General features: G+C 36.3%; 1 pseudogene; it reads right to left on the bottom strand.

The window, feature by feature from the left end:
• LOC113285573 overlaps positions 1–10,599 on the bottom strand; it is a 27,838-nt pseudogene extending 17,239 nt beyond the window's left edge.
• Between the last annotated feature and the right edge of the window lie 557 nt (positions 10,600–11,156).

The raw sequence follows: 11,156 nt of genomic DNA on the forward strand, positions 1-11,156 counted from the left end.
AAAAAAAAAAAAAAAAAAAAAAAAAAAAAAAAAAAAAAAAAAAATCAAGTATTTATCAATTCCATTCTCTCTTGTTCCAAAAATAAAAAGAGAGAAGTCAATGTAAATAAGAGTCATGTAAAGAGTCATTTTGTTGTTTCATTGTAATAAGCAAGGAGGGTGTATGCCATTGATGTACAACGCGAGTAATTGTGAAATACCTCCAACTCATTCACAATTCTCGTAAAGTCCGGACAGCTAGCTAGATTTCGACCTTGGTTCTTAGCCTGAGAAACTATCTCTTGGTGATTAGTAGTCATAACATCCGATCTTTCTTTACACATGTGTAGATACACTTTACACTCTTATCACATGTCTTTTTTTGTTATCAGTGCTAGGATTGTGCCTTCGATAGCTAGATTGACATCTCCATTTTGCTGTGAGCTTAACTGACTTGCACATGTCACATTTGATGGAATCTGAGCTTTTATTTTGACCTAGAACTTTGTAGGTACGTTCTAAGCAAACCTTCACGAGACTTCAACTCGTCCACTAGGGACACTTAGTGGTTTAAAAGGCTTAGTGCATACGCTAAATGCATTCGAGAGACCAGCGATAGTGGTATAGTTAGGATTTCCTTAGTTTTGTTTTACTTGAGGACAAGTAAAATTCAGGTTTGGGGGTATTTGATGAGTGCCAAATATTGTATATATTTATCCCTTTTTGTTGGCATTTTAACTCATCTTTTGTGCATTAATTCTACATTTTATCCCATATTCTGTATTTTCATTGTTTTCAAGAATAAATATTTTTCTTACTTAATTTTATATTTTTAGGTAATAAATAAAGTTTGGATGAATTGCGGAGCGGAATAAAGCAGAAAAGTAGTGAAAAGCCGGGAGAAATTACGCAAGGAAGCCGCAAAGAATGGAGCGCACGTCCAAAAAGCTAGGAATGGGCTCAAGAAGGAAGAATTGTTCTTAAAGAAGATATGGGCTTGGCATACCCAAGGCCCTAAACCCTTACCCAAACCCATTTTCTATAACCAAAACCGCCTCCATCTTCAGCCGTCGGATTGGATCCATCTCATCATCCGATGGTCGCTCCTTCATCGCGCATCAAAATCTGAAGCTCTTGAAAAACACCATAGTGCCTAAATTCCAATCCTTCAGATTAGATCACATTTAGATCCTACGGTCGCTTCTTTGTCTGCGCATCAAACCTCGATACTTCCGCTTAACACTAAAACACCTAACTCCATCCGGCACCGTTAGTTTCGTTGTATATCTGCATCCAACGGTCTCTGCCAGCCTCTTCACTTTTAGCCGTTAGATTGATCCATCATCTCCACATCCCACGGCTCATCCTCGCTGTTCATCCAATTTGCTACAACCGCCCAACACCCGAGCACCCGATACCTATACCCATACCAAACATCCCCTTCCCCTTCTTCCATCGACATCTTCTCTTTCTCCCTCACCCTCTGCAACCACCATACCCTGCCGCACCACCATCACCACTACCTTCTCCTCTGTCATCTCCACCAAACGCCGCCAACAACTCTCTCCACCAAACCGTATCTACCCACATCACCCCCCATACCCTACATACATCTCTAGCCACCTATTTTACACATTTCCCCTCTAATTTTCCCTTGAAACCCTAGGTGGGAAATTAGTAAAATAGGTGAGGCTATAAGACTGAATTGGAGCAGGAGAAGGACTGAGAGAAGGCAAAGAAGGATGGGTCGACGTCAATTTGAAGATTAGGTGAGTAATTTTAGGATTTTCAAAACCCTAATTTACTGTTTTGGGGGTTTTTATTTTAAAGTGTAATTGGGTATAAATATGGGTTGTGGGTGTTGTTGTAAAGGGATGCTGGGTTAGCCAGCTTCACTCTTGTAGAGAACTGGACTAGCCAGTTTCTCATTTGTTTCATGTTTACACTGTTGGTTCATATGTTTATCATGTTTTTGTATTTGCTCACCATATGTGTGTTGTTTGAATTATCTTGTATGATGAATGTTAATGTTGTTTATATGTTGAGCATGAGCTAAATTGTTGCAGCTGAGGTTTAGATGAAACCTCAGTGCACTGTCTGATAGTGGAATGCTAGGTTAGAGCCTTAGGATGCATTGTTTTGATTGAGCAATGGGAGAAATTAGTGCTCATAGCAAGCTAATTCTCTTTCCATTCCATTTGTATGCTTAGTGCACTGTTTTGATTGAGCAATGGGAGAAATTAGTGCTCATAGCAAGCTAATTCTCTTTCCATTCCATTTGTATGCTTAAGATCCTAATTTCAACCTAGAATTGCATTGTTTGGCTAGGACACAAAGGTGGATTCTAAGCCTTGGCTTAGCCACAAATCCTTTACAATCACTTATAAATTCAATTCTGTTTTGCCCCCTGCTCAGCTAAATTTCTTAGCTATCTTGCTGTTTATTTCTTGTATTTTGAAGCTTGCTGTGCACTGAAATCAGTGCACTGCCTTCCCTACCCTTGGCTCATAGCCTTGGTTCCTTGTTGTTTTACCATCTCTGTTTCACTGTCACTGCAACCTTGTGACCTTGCATTTAGTTTTGCATCAATTAACAGCATAGTGAAACTTCAACTATACACCCCAAGTCCCTGTGGAGATGACCTGTTCTTACACATACACACTACAATGACAACTGTGCACTTGCAGTTTAACATGTAGGCCTTCTTATCCTTTGTCTTATTTTCTTACTCCTTTAAATGCCTACCAGAGCCGTCCCTCTTATATTCAAATACCTTTTCCAAATACAATTAGGTCTCTTGGGCTACAAACAATTTTAGCTTTTCTTAACCGTACAGAACTCTATGTGTCTCACACAATTCCAAATACGATTAGGAAATTACAAGTCATTCCACCAAAGACTTGTAATTGACAAACACTCTAAAATTGTCTGTTTTAATAAGTAAAACCCTTTCTCTACTTTCTTACAATAAGTCCCTCCGTGAATACCGGTATTCATAAATTCTCATAGGCGTGTAAAAATTATACATCAGCTCCCTATGCAGAATTTATATTTGGTCCTTGATGCGCTTTTTATATTATTATTCTAATAATCACTTAAACAATTCAAGTGACCACTGGCCAGTCTAGAATAATAATTCCCGCAAAATAATCCAAGGGAATACACATCGAGACGGATACCATATTGAATATGTATATTCTTACTGCGTACTCACGACTATCCATCTTACCCATATATTGGATCCAAAAATGACCTCACTGCTTGGTAAGACAAGATGCCCGGAAATACACGTAGGGTATATACATATTCTCAGGATTAAGAACTTATGTAAAGTAGTAACTTAGATCTATTCACAAGCTGATAAATTATGAACAGAAATAACCGACCGGTTCGACATAATCCAATTACATCAACCTGCTAGATTTAGAAGTCTCCACTTCTATGATGAGATTTATCATAATACGTACGTAATAATCATAGCAAGTTATAATCTAATCAATAAAAATGATACACATAGATTACGAACTAAAATGTCACCAATATATTATATCTCCCACTGTATAAATTACAACTAATATATTCGACCATATCTCACAAAGCATGTTTAAAGTGAATTGTTAAATAATATTTAAAATGTAATGTCAAACTATTGTTTTTGGGCATAACCCCAACAATCTCCCACTTGCACGAAAACAATCAAAAATCAGTTTTGACTCCCATCCCATCAACATGAGAATCAAACGCCTTTTGTGTCAAGGCTTTGGTAAAGGGATCTGCCAAATTCTGCTCTGAGGCTATCTTAGTGACAACTACTTCACCTTTCTTTGACATGTCTCTAATAATATGATACTTTCTTTTAATGTGCTTGTTCTTAGAGTGGTGTCTAGGTTCTTTACAGTTAGCTACAACACCACTATTATCAGAAAAAATAATAATAGGTGGTATAGCTGCAGGAACCACTGTAAGACTAGTTAGAAAATTCTTTAGCCATACTGGTTCTTTAGCTGCTTCGCAATCCGCTACATATTCAACTTCAGTAGTAGAGTCATCAATACATTTTTGCTTGACACTTCTCCAACTAACGGCTGTTCCACCTAATGTGAACACATATCCTGAAGTTGACTTTCTCTTATCCTCATCTGATTGAAAATCAGAATCAGCATAACCAAGAGGTACCAATTCTTCGGATCCGTAAACCAACATATGATCTCTAGTTCTCCTGAGATACTTTAGAATATGTTTTACGACAATCCAATGTTCCCTTTCTGGACTGGATTGGAACTGAGTGACCATCCCAACTGCATAACAAATGTCTGGCCTAGTACATAGCATAGCATACATGAGACTGCCTACAGCCGAAGCATAAGGAACATTACTCATTTCTTGCATTTCCTTTGATGTCTTGCGTCAAAGAGTCTTTGTAAGCTTAATGCCATGTCTATAGGGTAAGAAACCCTTCTTTGAGTTTTGCATAGCAAATCTCTCCAGCAATTTGTCAATGTAAGTGGCTTGGGATAACCCTATCATTCTAGCATTTCGACAGCATGACATTATAATAGAATTAATTACTTACCTAAGATTCGACAACATGACATTATAACTTTGACATAGATTAAATGTCTGATCTTTTATTTCTTTATAGAATTAATTACTAATGTTAGGTTTTTCCATCTTCCTAGGATTTATTACTACGGCACAATATTGATGTTATGCATACAGAAAAAAAAGTTTGCGAGAGTATTATTGGTACCATATTGGATATAAAGTCCAAAACAAAAGACGGTCTAAAGTCCCGCAATGATCTGAAGAGTATGGGAATAAGACCAGAATTACATCCAGTAGAGATAAATGGAAAAACGATCCTTCCACCAGCACCATACTGTTTAAATGACAAGGAAAAGGATATATTGTATAATAGGATGAGAAATTTAAAGGTTCCATATGGTTTTAGTTCTGATCTTAGAAAGCATTTCTCAAAAGATGGTTGCTTAGGTGTTCTTAAGGCTCATGATTACCATGTTCTTATGCAACAAATATTATCCGTTGCTTTGCAAGGACTTTTACCTGTAGGGCCAAGGGAGGCAATTTTCAGGTTATGTTCTTATTTTCACGAAATATGCCAAAGGGAAGTTGATCTCCATAGATTAATAGAACTTGAAGTAGAAGTTGCTGAGACTTTGTGTATGTTGGAGAGGTACTTCCCTCCGTCACTTTTTGATGTCATGATGCACTTGACAATTCACCTAGCTCGAGAAATGCGATTATGTGGACCTGTACAATATCGTTGGATGTATCCATTTGAAAGGTATGCCAATTTAATTTATATTACTTCTGTTTTTTGGTTTCGTGTAGAAAGTTATGCCCTTTGTATCTTAGAGATACTAATATTTAATTAACTAGTAACTGTTGCATACTCGACTTTCCTAGGTATATGAAGACATTCAAAGAATATGTAAAGAATTATGCACAACCTGAAGCTTGTATAGCCGAGTGTTATCTTGGAATGAAGTGTGTTAGGTATTTTGATATTCGTAAGGCCCAAGCAGCTGAAACAGGAGTAAAGCAAAGGCGTAACGAAAACACTCAAAATGGTTCCACACCGGCAGCACATCCTCTTTCTAAAGGTGTCCAAGTGCGTATGGATTGTGAGAAGTTAAAGATAGCTCACCCGATTAATACTTCATTTTCTAATTTTAATTTTGTCTTAGAATGCATATGGACGAGTTAAAATCTCCTGCTGTGAGGGAAATTACTAGTGAAGACCAACTCAATTCCATACAGTCTGACACATTTGCAGATTGGTTTCAACAAAAGGTATGTTTGGTCCACTCTTAGTCAGATTATGCAACTTAGTATAGTTTAAACACTTGGACATTTTTCTGCTGCGAAAAACTACTACAAAAAACACAAATGCGTGTGATTTTGTTTCATTCTATCACATAGAACAATCCATGTTAGGAACACCATCATATAAATCTAACTTCTTATGCTTAGATAACAAATTTAGTTATATTTTTATGTCCTGAGATTATACATTTGTAGGTTAAGATGCAAATTGAACAAGGCATGCCAATATCACACACGGTAGAATGGTTGTCATATGGGCCGTTAGAAAACTGCATATCATATAAAGGCTTTCTTATCAATGACACTAGGTTTATTACGAAGGATGTTAAGAGAGTCACACAAAACAGTGGAGTTTCAATTGAATCAACAACCTTAGTTGCAGGATTGTCATAAACTAGTGGGTTCTACGGTGTTTTAGAATAAATTCTATTGTTGGACTACAATCATATGTTTCAAATTCCAATATTCAAATGTGATTGGGCTCACACCAATTTTGGTGTGAAGGTAGAAGATGGCTTTACATTAGTCAATTTAAAGCAGCATAAGAACCAATACTGTAACGATCCATTCATTTTAGCAAAGCAAGCGCGACAAGTTTTCTATTCTCGAGAGTCAAATACATCTAACTGGTATGTGATGGTGAAACCACCGCCTAGGGGTTTCCATGAATTAGAAGAATACAATGAAAATCATGACACAAATTTCCAACCAGTGGATCCTTCAACTCTTGGTTTCCAAATGGATGAAGAGAGCGAGAGTTACTTAAGAGAAGATGGGGAATATACCATAGTGGTTCCGACAAAGAAGAAGAACAAAAAGAAGAAGAAAAAGAAGTTCACAAGTTAGATCAGTAGTTTATTGTTTTTATGGTATTGTATTCTTACTTTAGCAATATTTGGTGTTATTTTCCTTCTCAGTAATCTACTTGAACTTCTATTCTCAAGTTTCTTGCTACAGCTGAGCGTGTAGTTCTGTATGAGTTGTTAATTAACAGTGCAAGATCTTTCTTTGTGAAGTATGCTTCTATTGAGAATGAGTATGGAGCAGTAGATGCTATCACTCGCCACTTCTATGGATATTTGATGTATCCATGCTACTGCCGCACATGGGGTGTTTTTTCGCTGATATCAGTATTGCAGTGTGTGCTATGTGACTGCGCGTATTGGCTTATGTATTTATCACTTATCAAACTCTATGTTCTATTGTTGGTAACTCAGGGATGCTTTTGTTATCATCATTTGTGTGTGAATATCGGTTTGGAGATGGTAATGTTTTTCAGAAACGTGCAGAGTGCAGACCACTGTTCTCATATGTACAGGTTTGTAGGTTGTAAGAATGCAGCTTGCATACTCTGGTTGTACTTTCTTTACTAATACTGGTATTTTTCTTGCAAAAAGACAGTTAACAGCTCCATTTGTGTGCTTAGTTATAAAATGCTAGCTCTGTTACTTTTATAACACCATTTTTAACTCCGCCAATGTAAATGATATATCATTTCATTGCCGGTCTCAAGGACGGATGAAGGAGGAGAGAAAATGAGACATTTCAGTTGTTATGGTTGCTATATTTTCCCACTTAAATTCTGCCTTGGTCTCAACTTGTGCATATTTTCTCTACATCTGCTTATATTCGTATATATATGCTCCCTCCCTTCTAACTTATAATTTGATGGTATACTTTTGCCATAATTCCCCAGTTGCATGCTTTGCTTAAAGTGGGTGGTCTTATAGAATGTATGTGATTATTTACAGAGAAGAATGTATATGGTTACAGAGAATGCTTCGCGCTCTTTGCGGCTCAGTCGCCTTTGAGCATTATATTTTGTTTTACAACGCTTATGAAGGGTTGTCATAATAGTATATTAAAGAACCACCAACTTTACAGAACTTGTGATAGTGTAGTTATGGTTAGTGGTGTAGACTTCCATATAGGAGGCTCAGGGTCGAATCCCCCAAACCTAATTTTTTCCCACATTCTATATTTTAACTTCAACAACACTTATAAGTGTTGTTATACGTTTCTATTAAAAAAAAAAAAAAAAACCTAAACTTGTGAACTGTAAGGATGGTTGATGAGTTATACATCCATGCATTAGGTTCATGTTCGAATCTCCCCTCTAATGTATTTTTCATTATCATATTTTTGTGTTCTTCAACAACACTTGTGAGAATTGTGATAGGCTAAGTCACTACACTTATGAAACAAAGTTGTTATACCTAAATGTCATCACAACAGTTTTGCTAAAGGAGTTGTCGTTTGTTTTCTTAGCGCAACCCCTTGTTCCTAAGGGTTGGTAGTGATGATATACGACAACTCTTTCTTTGAAACCAGTTGTAAAACATAGGACTTTCTACGATGTATAGCGAAGTATTGTAAATCTCCAGTTGTAGATGTATATTTTTCCCATAGTGTCACCAATATATTATATCTCCCAATGTATAAATTACAACTAATATATTCGATCATATCTCACAAAGCATGTTTAAAGTGAACTGTTAAATAATATTTAAAATGTAATGTCAAACTATTATTTTTGGGCATAACCCCAACACGTGTATGTGTGAAGTTCAAGCATGTTTGTATAAGAACACATGCAGATCTTTTGGTTTAAGCATAATTTTATATCTGGCACTTGCAATTGAAAATTTGATGTGTTCTATTTCATACCAGTGAGATCTGCTTGAAGTTCTATTGCAATTGGTTGAGGCAGTTGATCTTAACTGGCTTCCTATTTTGTACAACTTTTTAGCTTGGTTGATGTCGCTCACTCCGATAGCTACAAGGTTATCAATCTCGATCCCGCCCTTGGAATCTTCTTGAATGTAAAGACTGTCGAAAAACCACTAGATTGTATTAACTACTAATTCCGTTGTACTGCAATATATCATATTAGTAAGATGATGAACAGGATAATATGGGAAACGTATACAGAAAACAGGATAAGAGTCTTTTTTACGGTTCTTGCTTGACTTTCCAAAATCTAATGTAAACCACCTAATGAAGGCACAAGCTTTTGCCAAGCAAAACAATAATTCAACTAGCAATTCAAATTAAACAGAGTGAAATTGCCGGGGGGAAATGTATGACTGCAATCTAACCGCTGTGTCATAGGATCTTCGTCTGTGTCATCCCAGGGGTAAGCAAGTCTCTGAGATTTCCCATGTAAATTTCCAGCATGCTGAATGTGTATAGAAATGTATGATTGCTGTCTACTGCTTGCTTAAATATTGCATCTAGTGCACGTGGCACAATCCCGGGACTATCTGCTTGGCCCTCCTGATATTTGCATTGAAAGAAGTTATTTAGTTCGAGTTTGAGCAACTAATATAGGTACATCTTGCTGAATCTTGAGTAAAATAAACTTGATTTACTAATCTGATTCAGTTACTCGAAGTAGTTTATACATGTTTTTATTTTCTCGCTCTGTCTTGCTAATTTTCGATTGGTAATGACAACTCAATATAGTATAAAAGAAATTCATGAGCTAAGTGAGTTTATGTTGTTTAATTGTTTTGGCAGAATCAGGTAAAATCAAGTTAGGTGATTACAACTAACTGGCTTTGCTACGCTGCAGTGAGTTGCGAACCTTACCATGGTAAAAGATTTTCCTGTTCCTGTTTGCCCGTAAGCAAAAATGCATGCGTTGTAGCCATCTAGGGAAGATTTAATCACTGGTTCAACTTCAGAAAATATTTCATCTGGAAGTTTATACAGCCCAACTCAGTGAGTAGTGAAATAACCTCAGAAACATCAGCCACTGCAGTTTCTTATTTCAGTTTTTAGACTTCTGACATATCAGTAGAAAATTGACTCGGTTGAGTACCTTGTGATGTGTCTGGATGGAAGACTCTGTCAAAACAGTATAGTTTACTCTTGTTGGCGTGAAGTTTCAGCATCACATTAGTGGAATCTAATGCTATAGCCACTTCCTGATGATCTCTTCACTGCTTGTGGGTTTTATACGGCAAAATACACGAATATTTCCTGCAATAATATTGAGAATTATTTTTAAAAGCCTCATCAGACTAGTCTTTTGAGCTTGTCTCTGACTGCACCATTCATGAATTCCATTGAGGATTGCATCAGTTTGGTTGTCGAGTTTGTAACTTTAGTTTGGAAAACTACCTTTCAGGTCCAGAAATTCATTTAGGGTTTGCCTCCTCTTTAAGTTCAGTTGGTTTAGATGAGCATATAAGGCTGCAAGATTCTCTGTTTATCACACAGTAAAAACTTTTACTTCAAATAGAAATTTAAGAATTTGCAAGGTATTCCTAGAAATGATTAAATAATAGAGAAAATAGATCAATCCACCTTGAATCTTTGAAACCGCAGAACACACATCGTAATCTTTAATCTCAGAAGAACAGGATGGTTCTTCTGCTGGTGGTAACTGTTTAACGATATTACAAACTGATTCAACCCATTTTGAAGTTAGGTTTGTTTTCAATCCTAGAAGGGAATTGATAGACTTAACAAGATTATGTAAAGATTTTCTTGATTCCATGGCCTGATAGTCACAGTTACAACATCTTCTAGAGTGTGAAAGCAAATCTTTTCATCTCCCGTTAATCAATCTTAAGTTGCTCTATTCCATATTCACTACAGTTAATACATCAAATTATTACTAATTTACTACTGAAAACAAATGCAGAAACATAATCTATTAAACGGAGAAGAGTAGAAGTGGCAGAGAGGGTTGCAGGTGGTTTAAATGTTGAACAGAGTCTGTTCAAAGTGGCTGTTTTAGCTAACCTGTAACCAGACGCGTTCTTGTACAGCCCTGATACGAAACTTGAAACGCATTTCATGTGTTAAACACTCTCTGATGAAAAATGAAAAGTTGATAAAAACATGTACCAAGAGAGAACCACAGTTTTTTTATTTATTTTCTTTAGTAGTATGAGGTATAAGTGAAGAACCTTTGATCCATCGTTCTCACTCTGACTCGTTTATAGATGAATCAATAAAGATGTTAATATGCAGTATTTTCACCAACCAGTTTACGTTCTATACTCTTAAAATTTGTCTTTGTCATGACTCAGATGTGGAAACTACGCTAGTAGAGACAGTGTCACTTTAGAGATGAGGAGTAAAAGTAACTTACCAACTACTGATGAATTAGAAAATCCGAACAGCCATACAACACAATAGTTTTTGCTGTGGAAACGTGAAAACGTAAATATTAAGGGTTAGATCTGAGCAAAGATTTCTTGTTTTTAGTTATTTTTGTTGTTTCTAATAATTTCTTTGTTATTAGAGCGATTTTTATCAAGTTGAAGTAAAATCTAAGTATGAGAGTTTTATTCAAAAGATACAAATCCCTCATATCC

This window comes from Papaver somniferum, chromosome 6 (genome assembly GCF_003573695.1).
Source record: "Papaver somniferum cultivar HN1 chromosome 6, ASM357369v1, whole genome shotgun sequence".
Classification (NCBI taxonomy): Eukaryota; Viridiplantae; Streptophyta; class Magnoliopsida; order Ranunculales; family Papaveraceae; genus Papaver; species Papaver somniferum.